General features: G+C 34.6%; 1 pseudogene; it reads left to right on the forward strand.

The window, feature by feature from the left end:
- The first annotated feature begins 349 nt into the window (after positions 1-349).
- Positions 350-5,125, forward strand: LOC100923676 (annotated as a pseudogene).
- The last annotated feature ends 7,713 nt before the right edge of the window (positions 5,126-12,838 follow it).

Below are 12,838 nucleotides of genomic sequence, written 5' to 3' on the forward strand. Positions count from 1 at the left end.
GGTAACATGCTAGGGCTTAGAGATATGAGGACAAAAATGCAATAGTTTCTACCCTTGAAAGATTTACAATATAAAATACAGCAAATATAAACTACTAGATAAAAAAAGATACAAGAATTGGAGGGATTAGGAAAGACTTCACATAAAAAGAAACACTTGAGTTGAGCCTTAAGGGCATTCTAAGGATTCCAAAAAAGGAAAGGTAAAATACTTTCCCTTTTGAGGGAGCACCAGTATAAAAATATAAGGATGAAAGAGGGAGTCTCTTGTTTGGGGAAGAATAAAAAGTAATTTCGCTCTACCTTAGTTCATGAATAGGATTAAAGTATAATGAGGCTAGACAGACAATATGGAGTCAGGCTGTGAGTATGAGAAGAAGGATGTGTATTTGATCCTGGAGGTAATAGGGAGTCAATTAAGCTTATTGGCCAGGGAGGTGACATGGTCAGAACTACAATTTGGAAAAATCACTTTAGCAGCTATTCGGAAAAAAGAATGTGATAGAAAAGAGACATGAGGAAAGGAGACAAATTAGAAGGCTATTGTGAGAGTTGAGGCAAGAGGTGATGAGGGCCTGACCTATGATGACAGCTGCCCTAGTAAAGAGGTTTCAGATAAAAGGAATATAGAAGTAAAAACAATATTTATTGGCAATTGATTATATATACATGGGATGTGTTAAAATACATAAGTCCTTTCCATTGCCACCTCCTTAGTTCCTTTATTACTTTTCTCCTGCACTATTATGATTATTAGTCATTCATTAGTTCCTCTTCCTCCAGTCTTACCACTCACTATAATGCATGACTCTTACATTCTCCTCAAATTAGTTATATGTTATTGACCAAATACATCCTCTGCCCATCTTTTTCTTGTTTAGTACTACCACATTACTACTATCTGTTCTTTTTTCAAGGCCTTCCTCCAATGGAACAGAGATTCAGAACTGGAAGGGCCCAGGAAGTTTATAGAGTCCACCTCTTCATTTTAGATTTAAGGAAACTAAGACCCAAATAGGTTAACTGTCTTGCCCAGGATCACACAATATGAGAGGCTGGGATCAAATTCAAAACTTCTTGTTCCAAGTCTAAAACTCTACCATACCATACTACCTCAATGAATCCTTCCCCAATTCCTCTATCTGGAGTTGATTTCCTTTGAATTACCATAACCCTTGTCTACACTACCCATTTAGTCATTCTGAATCCTTGAGGAGAGTAGAAGATTTCATCTCATTTCATAGAAATTAGTAAACAAAGGACTTTGCATATAGTATGTGTTCAATGAATGCTTTCTTGATAAATTACTTAATAAATATTTATGTCTGAGTTCCAGAGAAGTTAGGGAGCAAGTATGATGACATTGACTGGAAACAGGCTTCTCATCAGTCACTTATTCTATAGATATTGGTTACTGAATTCTCTACTTTATGTGTTGTAATGTCAGTAGATATACTTGAAAGTTAATGATGTTTGTTTCCCATGTACCTATATACTTTTACTTTACTTATCTTCCTGCAATCCACTCCATCACTCTATGATTTCTTGACATGGTTTGTTTGTCTTTCACCTTGGTGATGTCCTTCTCAGTGAAGAGGAGTATGGATGTACTTGTCCATGTCCAGTTGAATTATAGAAGTGTCAAGCATTTTGGAGTATGGCTGAGATTTACTGCTCCTAGTTATTGTTTAGCATTTATATTGTGCATTAGCTTAAGATCAGGGCCTTTTTATTGAGAGAATTTCCTTGCCCTTGCAATAGATAGTCAAACTGTTTAATTTAAGGGGGTTTGGGTTTTATTTAAGTGAAGATAGAAAATTTAAAAGAATGAGAAAAATGAGGGGTGAAGAAAAGTAAGGATCTGGTTGAAAGAAAGAGGATATTGGGATAGGGAAAGGAGAAAAAAAATAAGGGGAAGAGGTAGAAAGCAAATGAGAGAAATAAAGAGAAAAGAAGAAAGGAGAGAAAAATTGGCAGAGACTAACCAATAGTTTTCAATAATTCAATAAGAGCTGCATGAAAAATTTTCCTGGAGCCTTCTGGATCTCTGTTTAGGATCATTGTTATCTTTATGATTGACTCTCAATTATTTATAGGTTAATAATCTATTTGATTATCTCACTTCTTCATTCTATTCCTTCCCCCTTATAGTGACAATAATAATCAATTGATAAATAATTTAGCTATCAATTATCTATTTTTCTATGTGTGTGCGAGAGAGAGAGAGACAGAGACACAGAGAGAGACAGAAACATAGAGGGAGACAAAGAGAGGGAGAGAAAAACAGAGAGACAGAAAGAGAAAAAAAAAAGAGAGAGAAGGAGATAGAGACTGAGAGACAGAGACAGACAGACAGAGAAAAAGAGAAACTGATCATATGCCAAAATAGAATCTAGAGATTAAAAAGGTGCTTGGAATGATCTAATCTAAACCCCTTGTTATATTTGTCATCCAAGGACAAGAAGAGACCTATGTATAAGAGTTATCCCATACTTAAAATTGTGGGTGAGTAGAATTTGTCTTCTGAATCTCTCACATTCCTTTTGTTTCTCTCTCCCCTATTCCGTTCTCCTCCTCTTCCCTCCCTTGGTGACCTTTTCCCCGCTGCTCAGTATTCTCATGGCTGGTACAGCCTCTCACCTAATAAAAATTGATGTCGCATAAGGATCTTGTAAAAATCATTCATATTGAGGTGTAAATGACACATATGAATAGGAAATAAAAGAAATTAAACTCTAATTGGAACATTTCAGGCATCATTGATCAGGTAGAAGCATTTGCTTGGGTTGGGGTATAAGCTTTGGCTTCTTGGTATCAGATTATATATGTATTAGATAGATTTTTTTTTTGCATATTCCCTTTTCTACTTTCTTAGATCTACATTCCATCATAGGATTATAGATCTAGAGACAGAAAAAAACCTCAGATAGCATCTAATCTAATCTCATTTTCTACATGAGGGAACTGAACTCTCCGTTTCTTTTCAACATTTTTTAGTCTATTTTCCATTATCAACTCTTATCTTGAAGAATCAGGAAAGCATTGGGCTAGGATTCAGGAAAAATGGGTTCTAATCACATTTTTGAAATAAACTATTTTGACACTGGGGTCATATCACTTAATCTCACTGTGCCTAAATTTCTTCAACTATAAAATAAAATAGTCATATCAGTATTACTTTAATCATAAAGCTGTTCAAAAAAATCAATTCTATAATATAAGGACACTTCCAATATCAATTACTATTCCCTGTTTCTGTTTTGGATAGCTCTGTTAATTCCAATCTGCTAAATTTGCAATCTGAATCATCCTTAACTTTGTGCTCTCTTTCCCTACTCATAACAAATAATTTCTAAAGTCTTTGTCATTTCTATTTCTTCAACATCTCTCACAATAATTCTCTTCTCTTCATTCCTATGGTTATCACTCCAATTCAGACTTTCACCAACTCTTACCTAAACTGTTACAATAACTTATTAATTGTTCTCTTTGCCTCAATTAATTTTCTTCTCCAATTCACCTCTATATTATTGCCAAAGTGACTTCTCTAAAGCACAAGTTTGATGATATCACTCACATGGTTCTCTATTGCTTCTAGGATAAAATAAACTTTTCTCTTTCATTTTTAAAGTCCATCAATACCTGGTACTATCTCATATATCCAGACTTATTACTCATTACTCTTACTTGATTCAATCTTCAGTCCAATCAAACTATGCTTCTTTCTGTTCTTCACACATGGTATTCTATCTCCCATCTCCATGCTTTTGCAAACATGATCTTCCATGCTTAGATAGCTCTGGATTTACTCTCTCAACCTTCACTCACAATGTCAGACTGGTTTTCCATAAAGTGGCTGCTACATCTGGCTTAAAAGGTTGAATGAGTGCTATAGTTCATGTTGTCTCCCACTTCTACTATGTTCCACAATGATTGTCAGATGATATTAGTTAATCATGCAGACTTAATTAGATTTTAGCAAGACTCACTTACTAAAATAGCACGGTAAGAATAGTTGATACAAAATGGCACATCAAAAGTCTGCAATATTACTTTTCCACTAGGACAGAATCCAAAGGAAAGTGGGTTGAAGCTCAAAGCACATGTAATAAATGGTGGGGCAACTCACATCTCCTGGGAACTCTTTTGCCAAATCTTAAAACTGTTTCCCTCAGGAATGGTAGTGTTAATCACTGGGCTCCGTGTAGTCCCTGAAGCTACCTTTCTTAATATGTTAATTCACCTCCCAATGCAAAAGCTTCTTTCAGTCATTGTTCTTCTGGGAGTGGTGCTAGGACCCTGATGAGGAATGGATTAAAAATCTTCTGAAATTCCTAAATCTGTAAGCAATCAAAATCCCAGCAAACAAAGAAGGAGTTTTCTTCATTTTTTAAGAGTCTAGACAAGGAGCTTTATGGACCTGATAACCATCTGTAGACTGGCACTCTTTGCCTACAACCCAAGAGACAGATGGCTTCCAAGTGAAACTCCCTGGGGACTTTAATGTCAAGTGTATTTTCCTGCCTATGCTGGATCATCAGCCACCCCAGTATAAGCTGGACCCCCAGTTGGCTCGGCTACTTGGTGAGCCCACCCAGACCCAGGCTGCCATCATGCAGGCACTGTGGTTGTACATTAAGCACAACCCTTTGCAAGATGGGCACGAGCATGAATACATCCACTCCAACCACTACTTTCCTCAGATCTATAGATGCGGGCATCTTTGTTTCTCTGAGATACCCATGAAACTGGCTGGGCTATTGTAGCATCCAGACCCCATTGTCATCAATCATGTCATCAGTGTGGACCCCAATGACCAAAAGAACATGGCATGATATTGATATTGATGTTGAAGTGGATGATCCACTCAAGGCACAGATGAGCAACTTTCTAGCCTCCACCACCAACCAACAGGAGATTGCATCCCTGGATGCTGAGATTTATGAAACCATTGAGTCCATCAACCAGTTGAAAACTCAGAAGGATTTCATGCTCTGTTTCAGCACTGACCCACAGGACTTCATTCAGGAATGGCTATGTTCTCAGCAAGGAGATCTCAAGATCATCACAGACATGATAGTAACCCAAAGGAAGAAAGGCGAGCTGCTTTCTACCATCAGCCCTGAGCTTAGGAAGTTAGAGGCACATTTTTGCAAAGGTGCAGCAGTAGAGGCAGGACTGGAACAGATGCTAGGAATCCACCTGACCTAGCAGCTCAGGGAGCCTTCTTTATTCCTGCAGCCACTCCCTTCTTAGACTGGAAGTGTGCTCCATCTCTGTGCCCCAGAGGGAGGTGGGATTGTCAAAGCAAGGAGAAGATACCAAGATTCTCTCTTTCCCTTCCAAGTAATTCCTATTTCAGGAACTTGAGTGGACTGACCTATTTTTTTAACCTTCCAGATACTTGAATTCTAGCTCCAAATAAATTCACTTTTTAATCGAAAGTCCATATGTTGTGATCAAGTTTCATTAATCTACATCAAAACACAATCTGTTCAGCATCATTACTTTTCAGTAGCTTTTGAGGATTTCTCATACACAGTCCTAACATGCTATTTTGTTTTATCAATTTAGTAGAGATGTCACCTAGATAAGGTAGTTTCTTTGAGTTGGGATTAGTTAGTGAGTTGATACTACTCCACCCTATACCTAGAATGCACTCCTTGATCACCTCCAGCCCTTAGGATCCTAGTTTGTTTTTTTTTTTTTCAAACTCAATTTGTGTCATCTATTTTCAAGAAATTTCTTAATTCATCCAGTTGCTTGTTTTCCTCAATGTAGTTTATCATGTATTTCTCTTTTATATATTGTGTACAAACTTATGTGTAGATAGTTTCCTACAATAATGCATAAGCTTCTTGAAAACAGGGGCTATTTAATTTTTTCCTCTGTATCTCCACAATATCCACCACAATGTCTGGCATATAGTATTTAATATGTGCTTGTTATTCAAGCATCATTACTATTATCATCATCATCAAATACTTATGAAAAATCTAACCTTACTGGCACTTGATACCTACTTCTTCTGGATAAACATTTTATTCTAAAAAAAAAAAAAAAAAAAAAAAAAAAAGGATAAATGTGCATGTTGACAAGAAGAATATTGATAAGCCTAGAAGAAACAAGCAAAAAGAGGCCAAGAGTAATTGGTGAAGGTGTCAGACCAACTCAGCAGGTTGTAAAATCATTAAGTAGGAAGGCTGAAAACTGATTAATTTTTCTGTTCTCATAAATAATTTCATGGGCTTTATAATTCTAAACACTCTCAGTTCAGAATTTGAGTTCTTTATAAACATAGCACTTAAAATAGAGATTTGAATAAAAGGCAGAAAGGAAAGTAAGAAGGAAGGAGGGAGGGAAGAAGGAAAGCAAGAAGATAGAAAGGAAAAAAGAAAGGCAGGAAGGAAGGCAGGAAGGAAAGAAAGAAGGAAGGAAGCAAGGAAGGAAGGAAAGATCAGGAAGGGAGAAAGGAAGGAAGGAAGGAAGGAAAGGTCAGGAAGGGAGAAAGGAAGAAATAAAGGGAGGGAGGAAAGAAAAAGGGAAGGCAAGGAAAGAAGAAAGAAGTGGAAATAACAGGGAAAGGAAAGGAAAGGAAGGGGGATAAAAGAGAAAAAAGGAGAAGAAAAAAGAGAAAAAAAGAAAAGTGAGACAATGTCAAGAAAAAAGGAAGGGAAGAAAACAGAAAGGAAGTAAAGGACAGAGAAATAAAGGAGTGATTAAGAAAAGGAAGAAAAAAGATAAAAGGGATAGGTCAAGGAAAAGGGGAAAAGCAAAATGAAGGGGGAAGTATGTGATGAAAAGCAAGGAATAGAGAAGAAAGTGAACGTATTGAGAGAACAAAGGAAGGAAAAGAAAAAAGGAGAAAAGATAATCTTTCTTCCCTACATTAAGATATACTCTTTTTCATCAGGGCAGTATGGTGCAGTGTGCTCAAATAAGATGAATGCTATTAATCTGTACATAAAGATTTCTTTCACCTGTACATTGACTTAGTTTTTTTAAATATAACATTGTCTACATTTTGTTGCATGTTTATTTATTTTGTTAAATGTTCCATTTTAATCTGGTTCTGCCACATTCAGTGCTATGGATAACATGTGAACCATGGGATAGTATAGTAGATAGAGGACTTGACCTGAGTCAAGGAAAAAGAGATAGTCCATCAATAAACACTTATTAAGCACCTACTATGTTTCAGACATTATGTTAAGCACTGAGGATATAAACATGAAAAAGAAAAATAGTGGAACTTAGAATCTAATGAGGAAAGACAAAACATTAAAGAAAGCTGAAAGGTAAGAAAGGAGAGGTATCTGATTTTGGGGGCATGATGAAGAAGTCCAAAAGAGTATAGTCAAGTAGGAAATGAAGAGAAGATTTCGGGTATAATGTTCTCCAGGAAGAAGAAACTTCTTTCAGCAATGAAGGTCAATCAGTACCTTCTCTGAAGTTTGCAATCTTATCAAGTTTCACAGATCACTAAGAGTTTAATAATATGACTGTGTCCACTGTGTCAGAAGTCACATGCAAACCTAGGCAAGATCTCTATCCCCCATATCAAGCTGCTTCTGGGACTGAATTTTACCTAAGACACTATCTTTTTGATTGTAGCCAAATTACTTAAGCTATTAGATTTTTAGCTTACTTATCTGTCAGATGAGGACGAAAATATTTGTACTATCTATTGCATAAAGTGGTTGCTGATAAAATATACTTTACAAACCTTAAAGTTCATATAAATGTGAGTTACTGTGATTTAGGTAGACACAGGATTAAATGAACTCTTAAATCTACTTTAACTTTGAAATTCTGTAGCTTCAAATAAAAGATTGAAAAGAAATATATAGAAATGAATAAATGGCTTTTTATTCATCCTCACTACCACCAATGCATCAGCATCAACATCACCAGCATTATTATCATCAACAAAAACATTTTATTGATGTCTATTTATACAATGTCCTCTTTAAGAAGTGACAAATGAGTCAAAAAGATAGAGTCCTTGACTTCTAAGAATTTAAAATCCAAGAACAGTAACATTATCCCAAAGAACTGGTATGTATTATAAAATGAATAATAATCAGGCAATGGATTTGGGGAGGAGGAAAGCAAAATCTGAATCTGTCACATTACTAATCTAAGGAATTCTAAGTGTCTTGATCCCTTTCACCAATGCAGATAGCAACAGGAGTGTAACTTAGAATCATAGTGATCTACAATAGGCAATCAAAGGTTAAATTATTTGTCCATGATCACAAGCTACCTATCAAGGGTAGGAATTGAACTTAGACATTCATGATTCCAATACAGCTCTCTAGTCACCACTTTATAGGTTGGATTAAACTAAGAACATAACAATTTGCTTTTCACATATACTTTAAATATATTTTAACATGTTATTCAAGCAGAGGAACAAATTTCTGTCGTGAGGTGATAAAAGTGAGGGGATCTTAGGAATTATGAGTTTAGATGAGCTATGTGGAGCCAGAGAGTATTCTTTATTTGTGATATCTTCCATGAAGTTAACATATTCAAGAATTTATCTTCTACTCAAACCCAGGACATTGTATCAGCTTGTTAGTGAATGATAATAATAGCTAACATTTACATATAGTTTTAATTTGCAAGTTTGCTTTACAAATATTCTCATTTGATTTTCAAAAAAATCCTAGGAGATAAGTGCTATCATTTCCCCTATTTGATGTAGAGATTGAGTAAGATAGCAATTAAGTGATTTGTCAAGGAATTATACAGCTAGTAAATGCCTGATGGCAAATTTGAAGTCAGATGTTCCTCACTGCCAGCCTGGGGTTCTATCCCCATTTATTCATCCTAATAATCATCCTTTGTTAACCTCTACTTGTAAAAAGGTGATGATATTGTTTACTGGATGCCCCATTTTTGCTTCATCCCAATTTCAAAAGAACTTTGGAAAGACTTGTTATTTATTTATACATTCACATTTTCTTTCTCATTTGCACCTTCTTTCCAATTCCTATTGCTTTTCCTAGTTAAAGCCCTCATTGCTGCTCTCCCAGACTAGTATTCTTTTTCTTCTATTCAATTGAAGGATCAATACATTGTTCATTTGCAGTAACTATCTCTGATATATATACTTATGTACTAAGTCAATTGCCTTCCTGGGTACATATATTCTTTTTTTTTTTCTTTTTTAAGATAGCTACTGAGATTTATTGAATAGGGAAGTGACATAACTGCACCTTATTTGGGGAATATCAACTGTGTCTGCACAGCAAGCAAAGCAAAATTTTCTTTTTTCCTATTTTTTTGACATGAAAGGCTGAATTTAATGAAATGAATTTAAGAGGCACACATTTCTTTCAGTCTTCCTTTTTTTAACTTAAACATTTTTATTTTAATTTTTACAAGAATTTTTCTCTTTCCTATTTCATTTTCTGATTAAGTTATAAAAGAGAAAGGCTTATAATAAATATGTATAGTACAGCAAAACAAATTCTGCCATAGGTCATGTCATAAAACATAACTCTAATTCTGCATTTTTAAGTGCATAATCTTTCTGGCAGGAGATAAGTGATATGCTTTATCTTCAGTCCTCTGGAATCATATATATTACATTGATCACAGTTCTAAAGTCTTTCACAGTTGCTTTTTTTAAAATAAGGCTTTTGATTATATAAGGTATTTTCCTACTTCTGCTCATTTCACTCTGCATTAATTCATAGAGAAAGGTTTTCCCAGTTTCCTCTGAAATTGTCCATTTCATTATTTCTTATGACTTAATATATTATATTTCATTTGTATACCACAATTTCCATTTTCCAATAGGTTCAGTCAGATACTATAAGGGAGACAATAGGTGCTTTTGAATCTTTTGGTCTTTCCTTCTTATATTAGGCAATTTTCTCTTGAGAAAACAGAGCACATTGAAAAGGCTCTGAGTTATTAATGCTTAGTATAATCTGTACCTTATCAACCTCAAACAAGAGCCTCTGGAGGACTTCACCATCTATAGCAAGTTTTTCTTCCATTTGGGCCCCACCCTAGACATGTATGATGACAATGCTTAATGCTGTAGACCTTATTTAATCTTATAAATCAAAGAGATATTGAACAAAATTACCTCTCTGTTGGTATTTGTCAAAAAAAAATCTGTTATGATTTAACATGTGCAGGTGAAGCATCTTGTTGGAAGATAGTCCTTAAAGGTGTTTTTTGCTCTAATGAATCAAATGCTTTAGAAAACATAGCTGACAGGCATGAAACATAACAGAATCTTGTATTTTGTAAAAGTCATTGTGTTACTGTAAAAACAAAAAGAAAGAAAGAAAATTGCAAAAAATTATATTTTACTATAGTTTCATTAAGGATCCACTTAATATGTATGTAAATTATTCTTATCCAGATTCTTTACAATTGGAAAGAACATGTATACACATATATACACAAATGTATATATATATATGTAATTATTGATAACATTCTTAATTGTGTGATTTTTTTGGTAAGTTGCCATCATTGAGTCATCACTAGAAGGAAACCAAGATAATCATTCAATTTTTAAAAGCTTCTGTTCACTAAAGTAAAGTTGGACTTAGTGTGGTCCAACCAATTATCTCAATTCTATTTCTTAAAATTCCATTTCTACGTCTTTGGCACATTACGAACTATAGTATTAGAATCAAAATAAGATAATGAAAATGGATTATTATCAAAATAATGACAAATGTCTTTCATTGTAAGTCTATTTGCTTTCCTCTTCTCACTTTGATCTACCAATGGATTTGAGATGATGTGCCTTAATTGGGTTTCATAACCAGTTTTACGAAGGCATGGTTTCATCTCCACTGCTTTTTACTGTTTATTGAATAAATACTACTCATAATCCTCTGCAATCCTCTGTAGTGTTTGACAAACAAATTTGTCTTCTACATTGTTTTTTTCTTTGGCTGCCATGTCTCTCCATTGGGCAAGTAGATTAAGTGTGTGTTGTCTAAAATCCTTTCTTGGTGTCTTTGGCTTCCTTGTTGTTGTCAACCACTTTACATCAGTTAATCACTTGCAGAGAATAGCATTAATTGAGATCAATAGCTTTACCTTTCTTCAGCTACCATTATTTGGTATCAGTGCTCTATTTTAACAGAGCAGCTTGAAACAATTACAATTGTAGGAAGTGTCCTCCTCTTATTTGGTCAGATATTAACCTTTGTCCTAATTGTGCCATGACCTAATTACATACAGATTGATTATCTGGAAATGGCTACTACATTATTAATTGACCATCATCTTTAAAAGATAACATAATAATTATATCAAAACTTATAATATTTAGAAAACTGACATATCAAAATAAGCATCATGAAGAACTCTCCCAAATTTGACAGAAAATATAAAAATATATCAGGATCTGAAAGTAATAGTATATTCATAGCCATTGCTATGGTAAAAACCATAGCAGGAAAAAGGAAATCATAAAGGAATTTTACCAGTAATAAATATCAAATATATCCTTGGTAGAAGCAACATGAGAGATCTATTAAAGATTTGAAGATGTACATTGGAATACTATATCAATATCAATTTAATATAAAGAACAAATAATTCAATCACATGGTACCCAACTAAAGTTAACAGTAAAGAAATGTACAATGGAATTCAGGTGGAAAAAAAAGACATCAGAAATTCTTCATTCCTTAAACCAGCAGTTGAAAACAAAGACTAAAAATTTAGTGTGTTGCTTAGAAAATAGGAAAAGAATATTTTCCCCAAATTTTATATAAAATTATATAAATTTGTCTCTAGACCAGGCAGATATAAAATATATTAAGAAAACTAAAGGGGGCTGAGCCAAGATGGTAAAGAGAAGACAGAAAATTGCCTGAATTTTTTCCAGTTTCCCTCAGAAACACTGCTAAATCAAGCTTCTAAACATATTCTGGAGTGAGAGAACCCAGAGAAAGATGGAAACAATTTTTCAATTTAAGATAATTTATAAAGTCTTCTGTAAAGGTCTGTATCACTTGGGTAAAAGAGGAACACACCCCAGCATAGGCGCAGTGTGAGCAATCTACATATCAGCAGCCAACGCAACTCAGTTCTGTCTCAGCAGGCCAGTGACATGGCAAGTCAGCTGTAACACAGGCAAATTGTGAGCCCCAGAACTCTGGCACAAAAGGTAGAACTCTACCGAGCCAACCCAGTGCAGTGGACAGGCTGCCAGCAGCTATAGGAGAGGTAATGGTCAAATTCCTGTACGCCAACATAGTATCCTCTGTGCCCTAGGAGCAGGGCTCAACTTTATAAAATGAGAAAAAAAAAGATCCCTGACCATAGAAAGCTACTGTGGTGACAGGGAAGATCCGAACAAACTCAGAAGAGGAAAGCAATGGCAAAATATCTACATGTGAAACTTCAAAGGGGAATGTGAATTGGTTTCAAACTCAAAACATGCTCTTGGAAGAAATTAAAAAGGATTTTAAAAATCAAGAAATAGAGGTTGAAGAACAATTGGGAAAACACACAAAAGCTATGCAGAATTATGAAGACTCAACAGCTTGTAAAAGGAAGCACAAAAATTGACTGAAGAACATAACTCCTTAAAAAAATAGAATTGGCTAAATAGGAAAACAAGTACAAAAACTAACTGAAGAAAATAATTCATTAAAAATTACAACTGTACACATGGAAGGGAATGATAATATGAGACATCAAAAACAATCCAACAAAATCAAAAGTATGAAAAAATAAAAGGAAATTTAAAATAATTCATTGGAAATTAAAATAATTTCAATGAAAAAACAACTAACTTGGAAAAAGATCCAGGAGAAAGAATTTAAGAATTCTTGGGCTGTCAGCAA

This window comes from Sarcophilus harrisii, chromosome 3, assembly GCF_902635505.1.
Source record: "Sarcophilus harrisii chromosome 3, mSarHar1.11, whole genome shotgun sequence".
NCBI classification, from domain to species: Eukaryota; Metazoa; Chordata; class Mammalia; order Dasyuromorphia; family Dasyuridae; genus Sarcophilus; species Sarcophilus harrisii.